This window comes from Panicum hallii, chromosome 6 (assembly GCF_002211085.1).
Source record: "Panicum hallii strain FIL2 chromosome 6, PHallii_v3.1, whole genome shotgun sequence".
Classification (NCBI taxonomy): domain Eukaryota; kingdom Viridiplantae; phylum Streptophyta; class Magnoliopsida; order Poales; family Poaceae; genus Panicum; species Panicum hallii.
This window is the reverse complement of record NC_038047.1, coordinates 36,553,295-36,570,677: the sequence shown is the minus strand read 5'-3', so window position 1 is coordinate 36,570,677 and position 17,383 is coordinate 36,553,295. Positions and strand designations below refer to the sequence as shown.

The 17,383-nt window shown below is 44.3% G+C and overlaps 1 pseudogene; it reads left to right on the top strand.

The window, feature by feature from the left end:
* Positions 1-12,438: 12,438 nt before the first annotated feature.
* Positions 12,439-13,555, top strand: LOC112898258 (annotated as a pseudogene).
* The last annotated feature ends 3,828 nt before the right edge of the window (positions 13,556-17,383 follow it).

Here is a 17,383-nt window from a genome sequence, read left to right as displayed (position 1 = left end):
CAAAATCTATCCAACAAGTAGATCGAGAGCAAACCCTAGAATTCTAGTTCAAACCAAAAAACAACAACAAGAAGCAAAGTAAATGCACGAAGACTCAAGGATTTATTTTTCGAAGTTCACCTCCACACAAGAAGCCTACGTCTCCGTTGAGGCACCAAAGAAGAACACTCACTTCTTGAGCTACGAAGCCTCCCCTTAGCAACCCTAAGGTCACTAAAGTCACTTACTAGAACGTGAAGGTGTACAAACATCTCGAGGCACACCACAAGTTTGGGTGCTCGACGGGTGACGCCTAGCCAGCTAGGATCTTGAAACTCCAAGAGTAACAAATATGAAATCACCGGCTTGACGAAGAACAAGGTGCTCAAGAGATGGGAAATCATCTCATTAGCACTCTCACTTGCTCTCCCTTCAATTTTCCTGCAAATCCCTCACCAAATCTCACTTGGAATCAAGGAGGGAAGTAAAGAGGGGCTCTTGAATGCTCAGTGGGAGAGTGCAGGCGAGTTAGGTTAGAGAGAGTAAATTGAAAAGGGGGTGAAGGGGTATTTATACCCTAGCCTCTAAAAATAGCTGTTGGCAGGTCAAGTTCCGGAGTCTCCGGAGATGTGCGGAGACTCCGCACATATCCGGACTCCGAACACTCCATAGAAACTCCATGTCCGGAGACTTCAGAAAAACTTCCGGAAACTCCAGACTTTCCTGCAGAAAGCACTCCAAAAATATCCCATGTGATGTGTGAGTGCAAAGGTGTCTCTCATAGGTTTGTTAGATCATCTTGAGCACCTTATTCTATGCAAAGCGAGTATATTTCATGTCCCTCTTGATAGTGTGACATTCTTGTACTCAATTTCAAAATATGAAATAATTAAATCTTCAAGAATCGTCACTTTGCAACTTTCATTTCCCTTTTTGGTAGTCATCTCCTTATATTGATTTATCTATCACCTGTAGTAGCTGCTCATCATGCTCATAGATAATAATAGTTCCACAAGCGTATGTCATTAATCAACCAAAACCCACTAAGTGGGCCTAGATGTTCTTTCAATCTCCCCCTTTTTGATGATTGATGACAACCCACTTGTGGCTTACATGAGATAGATCATTTAAGAAACAAGCAAATGAAATGAATCCTCCCCCTTAATGTGTGCATCTTGCTTTGAATACAATCTTGTGAGAGAAGGTCATGTAGTCCACACAATAGTGCTCCCACTTGGTGGTCCAATGTAAAGTGGTGTTCCTTGCATCATAGTAGAGAGAACAATAGAATTGGCTATTAATCTCGGTGTTCTAGTTGTACTTGAAGCCCATGAGATCCTTAAGATCGAACTCCTCAAACTTGGCAATGACTAAATTCACCGCCGGATCATTCATCCTCTCGAAAAAATCCCAATCAACGTATTTCATAGGCACAATGGGTGGTTCCTTGGTCTTCAAGATCTCTGACACATACACATCCCTGTGGAAGTCACACCAGAAGCAGTACTCCAATCTTTCACTCTTTTGATAGTGATAGGGATCAATGGCTGTTTGAAGATACAAGATGGCATAGTCTTAAAGATACAAGATGTTAAGCCACATAGTCTTACACAAATAAGTCTAGGAAACGAAGTTTTAAAGATACAAGACAGCGGGATACATAAATGATCTCTTTCACTCCCACTTTCGCAACAAGTCACCAAAAAGGGAATGAAAGGCAGCAGCAAGCGAATCTACTCCTCATAGCCGTCCTCATCCTCCTCCTCCTCAACATCATCATCATCTTCATCGTTGTCATCGTACTCGTGGTATTGTGGAGGTGCCTCCTCCTCTATCTCTTCATCATCACCACGAGTGCGGCGAGAGCGACATGTAGAGGTTCTAGCAGTAGGAGCAGGTGCAACATCTTCTTCCTCTTCGCCTTGGGCTACTTGAGCATCTTGAGCGTCCCACTCGGCAAAGAGATCATCAAACTCAGACAGCACATGGTAAGGGTCACTAGTCAGTCCCAATCAACCCTTTATCTCAATAATGTCCCTCCGGTTCTCATTCACTTCCTTAACCATGGTCTTGCACATGCAGAATATGCTACGAAACACTCTCATGACCATGGATCCACTGCCACGACGGCGAGAGGAACTATGACCATATGATGGAGCTCGTAGAGGTGGATCATCAACACGAGGGGTGGAGCTAGAAGGTCCACAGTGCCTAGATGCACCTGTGGGCACCTCACTGTGAGGTCGAAGGTGAAGCGGCTCATGAACGACATCCTTAGGAAATGTGATCTTGGTGACCCTCTCAATCATATACAATATATATGGAGTATAAGGCAGATGCTTCCTTGAGTCATCCATGACTCGCCTTAGCTCATTCCAAATGAAATCAAATGCATTGAATGGTCTTCCACTGGGTGCCATGCGGTTTAAGAGATTCACCGCATAGAAGTTCAGAGCCGTGTAGTCCCCTTTCTTAGGATCAATGGTCAATCTCATCATGAAATTGGCATAGTTATAAAACGGCTGTAGGTGGATGGACTTGCCCTCACGTGCCCAGATAGGGTTGAAGAACATGAAGGTGGCATCATGTGGCTTGATCTTCCTTTCCACATGAATGGGATCATACTTCTCATGCTTGGAACCAAGTCCAAGGATGTGAGAGAAGGTCATGTAGTCCACACAATAGTGCTCCCCCTCGGTGGTCCAATGGAAAGCGGTGTTCCTTGCATCATAGCAGAGAAAAAAATAGAATTGACTAATGATCTCAGTGTTCTAGTTGTACTTGAAGCCCATGAGATCCTTAAGATCGAACTCCTCAAACTTGGCAATGAATAAATTCACCATCATATCATTCATCCTCTCGAAATAATCCAAATCAATGTATTTCATAGGCACAATGGGTGGTTCCTTGGTCTTCAAGATCACTGACACATACACATCCCTGTGGAAGTCACACCAGAAGCGGTACTCCAATCCTTCACTCTTTTGATAGTGATAGGGATCATTGGCTGTTTGATTTTTTACTGCATTTGATTGCTTTGAATAGTCTCGCAGTGCTGTCACAACAAACCCTTTAACCACTGATGGTCTCCTCAAACTAAGATGATTTGGATAGTTGCGCTGATCGGCATCAAACTCCACAACAAGACGGTCTGGGGTACTTGGATAGATGGCATATGCAACACCTCTTGCCCTTGGATTTGGTCTTGCGGTGGCCCTAGGAACCGGCATTGATCTCATCATGTATGGTGCTTGCCTAGGAGCCGGCTGAGGATGTGGGGCAAATTGTGTCTGAGCGGGTTCCTTTTCGGGTCTTCTTCCACCCCTTCTCCCCCTTGGTTGAGGCTCAGGAATCTCTTTAATCTCCTCCTCTTCGTCACTCTCATAGTAATTGGGTTGAGGATTTGGATCATGCCTTGGCTTGGTCCTCCTAGAGGATTCTCCTCCACCACTGTGACATCTTTCTCTGCCCATCTGAATAGGAAGTGAAGGATTTGTGAACAAAAGGCTGAAAATGAATTAATGGCTAGACATATCTTTTAGGTTTTATGCTCAAGCTTCGGAGTCTCCGGCCATTTGTTCAGAGACTCTGGGAGATTCGTCCGAATATTCCGGAACTCGCAGCCTAAACCCTAAAACTTGTCAAGCTTAACAATCCATCATGGAAATCTAAAGAAACTTGAGATCCTAGACCTGGAAACCCTATAGATCAATTCTATCTAGGAGGTGTCTAGAGGAAGAAACTAGAGAGAGAGGCAGCGGGTTGAAAGTGAAAAGAAGTAACCGTTCACTTTTACCCCAGGTAGGGTAAATACCCTAGAATCTTTAGAGTCTCCGAAAAAAGTTCCGGAGTCGTTCCGGAGTCTCTAGAGATCTGCGGAGTTTCCGGAAAAGTTCCGGAGTCTCCGCTCCCCCGAGACTAAGACAGATTTAGATGATTTTTGAATCTTAAGGATTGATCTAGATGAAGGATAAACATTCTTTGAGAATTCTATGTGGCAAGAGAAAATTTACTAGCTTGAGACTAGCCATCAAATAATCAATAAGAACTATAGTCTCAAGTTAGCAAATATAAGATCCAATAATTTTATTAAAATCACAACCCAATAAACACTAGAAAGGGATTTTCTCAAAGCCTATTCTAGCATCACTCAAATATGTGCATGATGTCAAGCCAAGTTACGAGAATCCAAGATATTTAATTCACTCCTCAAAGTGCAAAACCTTTGCTCATCAAGTGGTTTTGTGAAGATATCGGCTAGTTGTTTATCGGTGCTCACATGACTCAAAGCAATATTTCCTTTGGCTTCATGGTCTCTTAAGAAATGATGTCTTATGTCTATGCGTTTGGTTCTTGAGTGGTTCACAGGATTATTAGCTAGCTTGATAGCACTCTCATTGTCACACAAGAGTACCAAACCTCATCCAAAGTAGTTGCGCACAACAAGTACTGGCAGCAACATACTAAGCCTCGACAGTGGACAAGGCAACGGAATTTTGTTTCTTACAACTCCAAGACACTAGAGACGGATCAAGAAGATGGCAAGTCCCTATTGTACTCTTTCGATCTACCTTGCAACCTGCGTAATCCGAATCGGAATAGCCACATAGATCAAAAGTGGAGCCCTTGGGATACCACAAGCCGAGAAATGGAGTGTAGACCAAATATCTTAGAATTCTTTTAAGAGCCATTAGATGACATTCCTTAGGATTAGCTTGAAATCTTGCACACATGCACACACTAAGTATGATATCAGACCTAGATGCACAAAGATAAAGCAAGGAGCCAATCATGGAGCGATATACCTTTTGATCCACGGCCTTACCATCTTCATTTAGTTCGAGAGGCTTGTTTGTTGGCATAGGTGTCTTGATAGGCTTGGCATTCTCGATATCAAACTTCTTGGGCGTATCTTTTGTGTACTTGGTTTGACAAATGAAGGTGCCTTCTTTGAGTTGCTTGATTTGAAATCCTAGGAAAAACTTCAACTCTCCCATCATAGATATATCAAACCTTTTGGTCATGATCCTACTAAAGTCTTCACACCATTCTTAATTAGTAGAACCAAATATGATATCATCGACATATATTTGGCACAAAAAAATATCATTTTTGACTTTGCGAGTGAAGAGAGTAGGATCGGCTTTGCCTATTTCAAAGTCTTTCCTTAAGAGAAAATCCTTAAGGCATTCATACCATACTCTAGGAGCTTGCTTAAACCCATAGAGCGTCTTATGGAGCTTGTAGATATGGTTAGGATGCTTGGATCTTCAAACTCCGGTAGTTGCTCAACATAGACCAATTCAGAAATTGGTCCATTGAGAAAAGGGCTCTTCACATCCATTTGGTGTAGCTTGAAACTATGGTTAGTAGCATAGGAAAGTAATATACGAATTGAGTCAAGCCTAGCTACGGGTGCATAAGTCTTAACCAAATCCAAACCTTCTATTTGTGTGAAGCCTTGAGCCACCAACTGAGCCTTATTTCTTATTACCACGCCATGTTTATCTTGTTTGTTGTGAAACACCCATTTTGTGCCAATCATATTTTGCCTTGGACGTTTCACCAAGGACCAGACTTCATTCCGAGTGAAGTTGTTCAATTCTTCTTGCATGGCCATCACCTAATCAGCATCACCAAAAATTCCTTCTATATTATGATGTTTCAAAGAGGAAACAAACGAGTAATGTTCACAAAAGTTTGCTAACTGAAAATGAGTTGTTACCCCTCTTTGGATGCTCCCTAGGATATTATCCATGGGATGATCATGTTGTATACTTTGGTGATCTCTTGGGTAAGGTGTTTGAGCTTGGTGTTGCACTGGATCGTCATCCTCATCTTCTTTGTCTTGATCAGGGCCTTCTTCCTCAGCATCTACGGAGTTTCCGGAGATTTGTCTGGAGTCTCCAAAACTTGCGGAGTCTCCATAGATTTGGTTGGAGTCTTCGGAAATTTCAGCAGCAGCGGTGTTTGACCCATCCTTTGAAGCCTCTAGATCATTCTTCTCTTGAGGCCTGATTTCTCCAGTAGCTAGGTTCTCAATGGCTTGTTGAGGTGGCAATTCATCATCTGCATCATTTAAATCAACTTGCTCCTTTTGAGAGCCGCAAGATTCATCAAATGTCACATGACACGTGATTTCAACGCATCCAGAGGAATTGTAGAAAACACGATGACCATGAGCGTTTGAAGCATAACTAAAAAGAAAATCTTCATCAATTTTAGGTGCAAACTTAGAGCTTTTGGGCTTCTTGTTGAGAATAAAGCACTTCCAAAAACTCTAAAGTAAGACACGTTAGGCTTTTTACTGGTTAGAAGCTCGTAGGCTGTCTTTTGCAAGATCTTGTGTAGGTAGAGACAGTTGATAGCATGACATGCCATGTTGACCGCCTCCGCCCAAAATTGATCCGAAGTCTTGTACTCATCAAGCATGGTTCTTGTGGCTTCAATGAGTGTTCTATTCTTCCTTTGCACAATACCATTTTGTTGAGGAATGTATGGCACCGATAACTCATGAGCAATACCTTCTTCATCAAGGTATTCTTCAATGTTGGTATTCTTGAACTCGGAGCCATTGTCACTTCTCACTTTCTTGATCTTCACATCAAACTCATTTGGGCTCTTCTTGCAAATTTCTTGAAAGTTTCTTGTACCTCACTCTTATCATGCAAAAATAATACCCAAGTGAAATGAGAATAAGCATCAACAATAACAAAACCATATTTGTTATCGCCAATGCTTATATAAGCCACCGGTACAAATAAATCCATATGGAGGAGCTCAAGTGGTCTTGTAGTGGTGATGATGTTCTTCGGTCGATGTGTCACTCCAACTTGTTTCCCTGCTTGACAAGCACTACAAATTCTATTTTTATCAAAGAAAATATTAGAAATATTGAGGATGTGCTCCCCTTTAAAAGTTTATCAAGGTTCCTCATTCCAACATGTGCTAGCTGGTGATGCCATAACCAGCCCATGTTGGATTTGGCCAACAAACATGTGTCAAGTTGAGCTCTTTCCTTTGTAAAATCTACAAGATAGAGCTTTCCCTTGAGTACACCTTTGAAAGCCACCGAATCATCACTTCTTTTAAAGACAGTCACACCCTCGTTGGTGAACAAACAATTGTAACCCATCTCACAAAGTAGTGATAGATATAACAAATTGTAGCTTACGGAAACCAAGAAAACATTTGAAATTGAATGATCGGTGGAGCTAGAAATTTTACCTAATGCAAGTACCTTTCCTTCACTACCATTGGCAAATACGATGTTGTCACTTGCATTTTCATTTTGGTCAAATGATGTCAACATTTTTTTTCTCTCCGGTCATATGGTTGGTGCATTCACTATCAAGCACCCATTTTGATCCGCCGGAGGAATATGCCTACAAAAAAATTAGGCTCTAATTTTAGGTACCCAAAGAGATTTGGGTCCTAGAGTGTCAGTGACAAGAATTTTAGATACCCACACACTCCTCTTGATCAATGTGCCCTTTGTTCCTTACGGTCCCAAGTCAACACATAATCAGCATAGAATGAGCTTTGAGGAGCATGTGGCTTGGGCTTGCTTGCTTGTGGTGTTTGTCTTGTTCACTTTGACTTGATGTGAACTACCCTTAGGTTGCTTACCATCAACCTTTGGGCGAATGGGTACCACTCCTCCAAGAATGGCTCCATTAGCCCCAACATCGGATGTCTTGTTGTTCTTGATGAAATGAATGGGTTATTGACGACCTTGCTCATTCTTACCTAAACCCTTCCCTTTCACAAAACCATACTTCTTCATGTAGCCACTTCCAAAGCCTTTGGTGTGCTTCTCAAACTCATCTACCCTTTGGGTTGACTTGTCCTCCTTGATCAAAGTTATGAGCCTTGTGATCTCACTTCTCATGACATGCATCTCCGCAAGGTTAGTAGCACAATATTCAACATTTATATTATTACACCTTGCACAACCATTGCTAGTGATAGAAACAAAGGACTTGGCTGCATCATTGGAGCAAGAAGAGGTGCTTTCCTTAAGGAGATCATGTTCCACTTAAAGATCCATGTGTTTGGCATGTAAACATAAGAAGTTTCCATGAAGTGTTTCATTTGCTCCCTTAAGTTGAGAGTTTGATTCATTGGCCAAAGAGAGCTCTTTGATCAATTTCACAACATTTTCTTTCTCCTTAGCTAGAGACTCTTCAAGCTCAAGAAGTTTATCAATTTTAGCTTTGAGCAAGTCCTCTTGCACCTTGAAACTCTTCCTTTTTTTGGAAAGAGATTTCTCAAGGCCTACGGTTTTCTCTCGCTCAAGCCTAATTAATTCTTCTTGCACCTCAAGAGTCTCATCCCTAGCCTCTATCTCTATCATAAGCTTCATTATTTTATTTGTTGCCTTTTTACCAAGTTCTTTTATCATGTTTTCACATTCATCATCATCATCATCATCATCATCATCATCATCATCATCATTGGGGTTGGGTTTAGAATTTACCTTTGCCCCTTTTGCCATGAAGCAAGTAGGAGTGAAGTCATCTTCATCATCAGTGAGATGTCCAAAGAGCGATGACTTGGTGATGTAAGCTTCCATGGCCATGGTCATCACACCTTCATCATTGGAGGATGATTCTTCACTTGAGTCCCACTCCACACCAAGATGAGCTTCACCCGTGTGCCTCTTCTTGCCTTTGCCTTGCTCGTTCTTCTCACCCTTGTTCTTATTCTTTGGGTTGGGGCAATCGGCAATGAAATGGCCAACTTACTCACACCCAAAGCATGGCTTGTTTGACCTTCTTGTGATCTTGCCTCTTCTCTTGTAGTTGTTGAAGTATCCATCTTTCTTCATGACTTTCTTGAGTCTCTTGATGAACAAGGCCATGTCATCATCACTATCACTATCACTCTCCTTTTTCTTTGATGATGTGCTATCAACCTTGATCTTTGCTTTCTTCTTCAAGCTTGATTTGAGAGCAGCACCATTGTTCTTCTCCAATTGCTTATGAATTCTTGACAACTCTTGAGAGATCTTGGCTTCCTTCATGGTGGTAAGATGTTGCTCAATTCTCCCAATGACATCGGTGGGAGTAAATCTCTTGAAGTCTCTCTTCTCCCTTACCAAAGTAGGTAAGTTGACATCTCTAGCCATGTATGCGGTCAAGATCTTATCAACTACATCCTTATCACTTCACTTGTCACCACCGAGTGCTCTAATTTTGTTCACAATTTTGTTCAACCGGTTGAACATTTCTTGTGGTGTCTTATTCTCACGAATGATGAACCGGTTGAGCTCTCCTTCTAGTGCACGGATTATTCCTTCACACACTTTCCTTGTGCCTTCATGGTTGACTTGGAGTGTGTCCCATATTTGCTTAGCCGAGTCCATTCCATCAACCTTGTCAAATTCTTTCGAACACAAAGAGCTAAGAAGTATGAAAGCGGCTTGCATATTGCGTTGAATCTCGAATTCTTCCTCTTGGGTGATGACTTCATCCTCCTCGGGAATGTTAACACCTACACGCACAATCTTCCAAAGGTTCGGATTGACCCCGATCAAATACACATGCATCAAGTGTCGCCATAAAGAGTAGCTCGTCCCGTCAAAGCGGGGGGGGGGGGGGCGGAGGAGGGAGCTTTCCTAGGTTTACCGATGCACTTTGGGATGGGCTACTTAGCCGAGCAAAATTGAAAGGAATCTTGGCAAAGATTTTAGAGCTTTCCTTTTTGGTTACCTTCACCAATTTGGTGTCATAGTCAGAGTTCTCATCAGATGACTCTACCTCCTTCTCTACGTTCTTGTTCTTCTCATCATCCACCTTCTTTTCATCTCCAACATTGGGTGGAATTTCTTCGGGTGAAGTCGACATAGCAATTCTTCAAGCGGGTAAGCTTTAATCCGAAGACCAAAGTTCTGATACCAATTGAAAGGATCTAGATGTTGACTAGAGGGGGATGAATAGGCGAAACTGAAAAATTACAACACTTAAAATAATTCTGTTAGTAACTTTTGGAGTTTTTGGATATTTGTCTGGAATCTCCGCAACTTTCGGAGATTCCGAAGAAATATCCAGAGACTCCGCATAAATATGCTGAAAACAAACTCGACCAACCAAAACTCAATCGAAAGTAGATCGAAGTAATTTCTTAGGCTTATGGACTGATTTCTACCCCTTTGCTCCAACTACCTGCAACCAAAACCTATCCAACAAGTAGATCGAGAGCAAAACCTAGAATTTTAATTCAAACAAAAAACAACAAAAAGAAGCAAAGTAAATGCACGAAAACTCAAGGATTTATTTTCTGAAGTTCAGCTCCCCTCAAGAAGCCTACATCTCCGTTGAGGCACCAAAGAAGAACACTTACTTTTTGAGCTATGAAGCCTCCCCTTAGCAACCACAAGATCACTAAGGTCACTTACTAGAACGCGAAGGTGTACAAAAGTCTCGGGGCACACCACAAGCTTGGGTACTCGACGGGCGACGCCTAGCCAGCTAGAATCTTGAAGCTCCAATAGTAACAAACATGAAATCCATCGGCTTGAGGAAGAACGAGGTGCTCAAGAGATGGAAAATCAGCTCTCTAGCACTCTCATATGCTCTTTCTTCAATTTCCATTAAAATCCCTCACAAAATCTCACTTTGAATCAAGGAGGGGAGTAAATAGGGACTCTTGAATGCTCAGTGGGAGAGTGCAGGTGAGTTAGGTCAGAGAGAGTAAAGTGAAAAGGGGTTGAAGGGGTATTTATACCCCAACCACCAAAAATAGCGGTTGGCAAGTTAAGTTCTGGAGATTTCGGAAAATTCTTCGAAGACTCCAGACAACTCCTTCGGAGACTCTGGAGATGTGCGGAGACTCCGCACATGTCCGGACTCCAGACACTCCGCAGAAACCCCATGTACGGAGACTTTGAAAAAACTTCCAGAAACTCCAAACTTTCCTGCAAAATGTACTCCAAAAATATCCCATGTGATGTGTGAGTGCAAAGGTGTCTCTCATAGGTTTTTTAAATCATCTTGAGCATCTTATTCTATGCAAAGAGAGCATATTTCATGTCCCTATTGATAGTACAATACTCAATTTCAAAAGATGAAATAATTAAATCTTCATGAATCTTCCCTTTGCAAATTTCATTTCCCTTTTTGGTAGTCATCTATTTATATTGATTCATCTATCACCTGTAGTACCTGCTCATCATGCTCATAGATAACATTAGTTCTACAAGCATATGTCATTAATCAACCAAAACTCATTAAGCGGGTCCATATGTTCTTTGAGTATGTTCGGAAGTTGGAACATACATGATAGGAAATTTCATGGATCGTTTCATCAAATTGGATTTTTTTATGAAACTGGAGAGAAATTTTAGGAATATTTTATCATCTCGTTTCATCAAATTGGATTATTTTAAATTCCATGGATCTAGAATCCTTCTCAATATATTTTCTTTCAAATTTAATAAAATTTTTTGTATGGATTCTTTAATGCTACTATTATAGAATATTCACGCGCGTGATATAGGGAAAGAAATTTTTACAAGTAATTTTAACACCTACTGGAATTCAAAATTCCTTTTTAGTTTATTTGTCTAATGTGGAATTCCAATTAATCATTGAAGAAATGCAAAAAGGACTAAAGAGAATAAAAATCGAAGCCTCAAACGTAAGGATCGGATTGGAATCATAAACATATATTTTCTCTAAGAAAATGTAGATTCTTTCTATTATATTATATTATCTTGAATCCACACGGAATCGATTAGTAAAGGAGAGCAACACATTAGCCGGTTTTACCCATCTGCGTGCTGTTAGCATGAGAGAGGTAGAGCAACATACAAAGCACAACACGAGATTAGTGAATTTGTTAGGATTTGTTGAGGTTCCGGAGTCGATCATTGTACGACATGTTAAAGTACTTCAATTTAATTAGTTGATTTGAGGATGGCTTTCCTTTTGTTGCAAACTCATAATTGGAATGATGGCTTGCACCTCTTGCCAACCAAATCTCGCACCCTCCGCAGCACTGGCAGACCAAAAAGTTGAATTGAGCCCGGGCGAAGCATAAGGCAGCTGCCTCTTTATCTCCTCCAGCAGCCTCTTTATCTTGTAGGGTTGGCCTTGGCCTCATGGATGTAAAGGTTGGACATGTGGTGGCCCCATATAAATACAAAGGGTCTTGAAACGGATAAAGAGACTAATTGTAGGTTATCTTTAGTTGATGTGGCTTGCTTATTGCACTTGCTCTAACCAATAGTCAAACCATATAAGCGTTTTCATGGTCTTGTAATCAAGCTTGTACTTTTTTTTATTTCTCTGATCTCATCATGTCACTAGACAATATCTGAGGACATTCCGTATACTTCTTTTAAAGCCACATTTTATATAATCATTCGTCGACGGTTTCGTAGTACTTGTACATTCACATCGGCATGAAACGGATCAGCTAGGGAAACGACAAGAAAATCAGTCTAATCACAGCATCATGTACACGACCAAGCCGCTTTCCCTGCTCAAGAGCCAGCCGGAGGCCGCCTCCTGGCCACCGCCGGAAGGCCGGAACGCCGGCGGCTACCTCGTCGTGAAGGGCGCCGCCGCAGGTGAGGACAACGACCAGACGTGCTGCTGGGGCACGTGCCCCTGCACCAGCAGGCGCGTGTGGGAGCTCCCTTTCCCGCAGGACCGCGTCCTCACGGTGCGTTACCAGGAGGGCGGCAGGGACGGCAGCGACTCCCAAGAGTCCGTCGTGTTCGTGCCCGTCGCCGGCCAGCCGCTCGCGTCCAGCCGCTACTACGCCGTCGTCGCCAAGGGCAGGCGCAAGGGGCTCATCAGGGCGTGCTCCCGCGCGGAGGACATGACCTCGTGCTGCTTCTGCCGGTGCGTCAAGGACGCGGAGCCGCGGCCGTTCGACCCGGCCGACGTCTACCAGCAGATCGAGGTCGTCCGGCGCGCGGGCAAGCCGTGATGGTTCACGGCGAGGGGCGTCGCCGCTGACGGCTCCCGTCGTCCCTCTACCGCAGCAAGTACTGGGAGGTGTACGAGTTCGAGCAGCCCAAGAACTTCGACCTCGGCGAGGCGCTGGGGCTCGACGCCGCCGCGCTCAGGTCGCGCCAGCTCGCCCACCCCTTCCCGGCGGCGGACGCCGTCGGGAAATGGTACTGCCCGTTCTTCCTCGTCAAAGAACAGGGCGTCGCACCACGGGAGCAGATGGGCCGCGGCGCGTTCTACGAGGTGGTGCTGGAGCAGCGCTGGGAGCCGGTGTCTGGAGACGCCGTCAGGTGCGCGCATGATTACTCGAAGCTGCCAGCAAGAAGGCGTTCATCGGCAGGAGCGTCGAAGCGAAGCTGGAGAGGCGGAGCTCGCGGCATGTCCACGCGTACGTGCGGTTCGTAGCTGCGACCTGGCAAAGGGTGGGTGTGTGCACGACCGTGTGGGAGAGGATGCTGTGGGAGGAGACCAGTGGCGGGCGGGTGGACGAGGAGGTGGAGGCCGGGAGCGTGGCTGACGGATCGGTGCTGGTGGAGAGGTTCGTGGTGAAGAGGATGGATAGCAGCGTGGCTGTAGCCTTCGACTTCGTGCATCACAACAAGGTGTCATGGTGAAAGCAGAGATGGTCTGATAGCGAGACTGGAACCAGCACCGTGTACCAAGCACGCGTGTTTTCAGGGTTCGTGTTCTTGCAGTTCATCGCCATGTTTTGGGATGTGTGGAGGACTTATGTTCTGTTTTCAGCTGGTTCACTCTGAGTCCGCTTGGTTGTTTTGAGATTTTGGGCACAACCACTCACATTCAACGCTGGCGATACCAGCTCCCGTGTGGCCTGAAGCAAAGACTTGCCTACTTGTCACTGGGTTGGATGAAATTTTGCTGGTGTGCGAATTTGTGTTCTTAAGGGTCAGTACCGATCATCTATGAGTTCTTGAATACTTCCCGCTGCATAAAGAGTGCAATTTTAGTTTTTTTCTTTCAAACATATTAGTGGTGGCGTGAAAAGATTCTCGTACCCTAGTTGTTGGCCACATGCAGTTAGTTTTAGCATGCAAATTAAATCTATTCACTTAATTAGGCATTTAAGCAGGTATTGTTGAGATCCAATTCCTAGCATTGCATTATTTATAAGATTTTTTCAAATGTTAGGATTGCACTTTTCATGGAATGGAGGAAGTAAAACTGTTTTCTCAAATTATACTTCCTAAATTAATTGAATTCTAACTTTGTTCTAAGTTTGACATATCTGCAAAAACAAAAAAAGTAGATTATAAAATTATATTTCATAATGGATCTATTGTGTCATTTGATATTATTTGATACCGTAAATATTATTATTCTTTTCTACGAATTTGATTGAACTTATAATAATCTAACTTAAGATAAACTCATAATCGTTTATATTTTAGGACTGAAAGAGTAGAAGCAAAGATTACAATAACCTTATCTAATATGTAGAAATTTGCCACTATATGAAAGGGATGAATGTGAGTGGGGTTAATTGCACCCCTGAAATAGTGGCAAAAAATTAAATGCAGGCGTGACATATACCTATGTTTGGTGACAAATGTGGAAAGAACGGAACTGCGGAACCTTCTGAATGAAACTCTAACCAATCCATGTTGCTAGATTTGCCAAGGAGGCCATCCAACAATTTTATCGCCAAGCTGTTCTGGTTTTGAGGAACACAGATTAGTTGGATTTCTTTGCTTTTTCTTTGTTTTCCTACCTACTAGATGTTTTTATTGTCCTAGCTGTTTTTTGTTTCCCCCCCCCCCCCCCCCCCCACAGTTGCTCCTTCCCGACGCACTGTTGCGACAAGCATACCCGAGGTCCTCGCCATTCTTTCCTGTCCAATTCTTTTCTTTTGGAGGGTTCTAGTTCCAGCCATGGCTTCCTTGTGGATTGCGACAAAGTTGGCTGCCCGCTTGGAATCGGTCTAGTTATTTCAAGAGAATACGAATCAGTCCAGTTTATAACTATGGGAATCGATCGGCAACCAAACTCTGAAATTCTACAGAAATTAAACTCAAAGTTAGATAAGCATACCCGCATGCAGACACAGTTTCAGAATTCATCGTTGTCTTAGCTAGCTGACGTCTCAGTGTGCTTAATTATCACTTCCACCCCCAAATATACATTTCGATTGTCAACACGGAAACCATCTGTTTGTATGGCTCTGTCTTCGAAAGTAGTTTCACAATATCATAAATTTATTATGCTTGCAGAATATTTGATTTAGTAGTAGTGAAAGTGATATGCCAAGCATTTGAAGCTGCAATCACGCTGTTCGGCTGGCCAGTGGATGGCTGGGCTGCAGCTGCTGGTGCAGGGCAGCCAGCAGCCGATCGGCAGCTGCAGCCAGCAAGCAGGCAGCAGCCGCATCCAGCGTGTATCAGCCCAACAGAGTGAATATTATTGGATCTCTATAATTAGTCAACTTATAGCTCGGATAAAACTTTGACCTAGCTAGGACATATTTGTTTCAGCGTGCAGATTATGAATTGGCACATTTTAAACCCTATTTGAATCCATGAGTGTTAATAGTTAGCTAGCTAACTGCTGATAACCGCTAATTATCTACTTACTAGTGGGTGGTTGGATAATTGGTGTTTTTGAAAAATATCTATTATTAGAGAGTGCTAATGTTTGACTCTAGCACTGACGAGTGAAATTAATGCTATTAGTCCAACACTATGGCTAGATCGGCCCCCTCTCTACTCCTATCCACTACCGGAATTAGGGTTATTTGAAGTTTATAAAGAAAGACTGTTTCCCTAGTTTATTCAGGTAGCGTAGGGAAATATTGATTTCCCTATAAATCTAACTCGTTTCCTAGGGAAATATTGGATCTTTCCCCAGAACTTCACCATATTCCTAGGGAAATCACGGATGCCACTGTACCGCCCTCCCTCTATATTCAAACAGTTCAATCTCCATCCCCTCACTCCTCTCTTATCCCCATCTCCAACCTGTCTCTCTCTGCCCCCCCCCCTCCCTCACTCCACCTCTCTCTTACGCCAGTGGCTAAGCCACCCTCTTTTGGCACCCCTCCTCTTCCCACTCCCCTCGCCCGCAACAGCGGCAAGGAGCGGCGGCAGGGTGAGGCGTGGCGGCGGTGTGACGAGGAGCAGCATGGCGGGTGAGGCTCTGGCAGTGGGACGAGGAAACCGCCGCAGAAGGGCCGGCACGCTGCTGGACAGCAGCCGAGCGCGCGGGGGGTGGCGCGCGGCCGGGCACCGGTGGGCGACCTCACTTCCCTGCCACCCCTCCCTGCCCGCGAGGGGCCGTAGAGTCGCGGTGTGGCAGGGCGCGGGGGCAATAGGCCGTGGCGGTGCATGGTGCGGGGGCAGCGGCATCGCGGCTCGGCGGCGTGTGGGGGCAGCCGCGGCGGAGCGCAGCATGGGGGCAACGGCGTTGCGTGGCGAGAGGGGATACGGCGTTGCGGCTCGATAGCATGCGGGGCAGCCGCGGCGGCACAGGGGTGGGAGTGGCGGCGGTGGCGGCAGCAGCAGTGGCGGCTCACGGTGTGGGTGAGCGACAGCGGCGCGTGGGGCTGGCGAGGGAGCACGGTCGACTTTATTTTTTCTAGGCAGGTTCCCTAGGGTTCAAAGTTTCCTAAAGAAATTTTTCCTAGAGTTTTCCGTCAAACCCGTAGGGCAATCCTTATTTCCCGTCAAATTTTTTCCTACAAGTCTTTTCCTACCAAATTTTCTAGGGAAATGCTTTCCCTAGGGTTTTTCGACCGTTTCCTAGAATTTTGGCTATAGGGAAATAGGTCGATTCCCGTAGTGATCATCTATTGTCGTAACCGTTGCTTCCTTCATCCACAACCTCCTCAGCCTCCCTTCCTGCTATGGCAGTCTCCACCGTTACCAACCCTAACTCATCAGCCCCTATCGTCTCTCCTAAGATCCCCCCGCCGCCGCCACCTCCCTTCGGGCTCTATTGGCCTCTATTGCCTATGTCACCGCCTACAAACTGTCATCGATGCTAACCTCTCTTGAGCCCAATGCCACCCCTACCTCTACGAGATGACCACCATCCTCCCCTAACAACACTTCTGGCGGTGCTTGCCACTTCACTGTTGCGCCCATCGCCCGTCGCCACCACTTGGCTGGCGAGCTCTTGGCGATTCCTTTGTACCTGTTGACATCAGGTAAACCCTCAAACCATAACCCCAATTTGAATTCTATTATAGATTTTGGTGGTGGGGGCATAAGCAAGAACTACGTCACCAAGTAAAACTCCTAAAATAAGGAGTTGAGAGAGCAAAGTTCACCCAGCGGCCTGTAGAGGAAGAGGAGACCAGGACAATATAAAGATGGATGACTGAGATACGGGAAGTTGGATTAAGATCCGATGGTCCATAATTGGAGTGCCTTACGATGTAACGACTTCTCTGAGCAACTATTTATATATGCTCATGTTCACCATCCTAA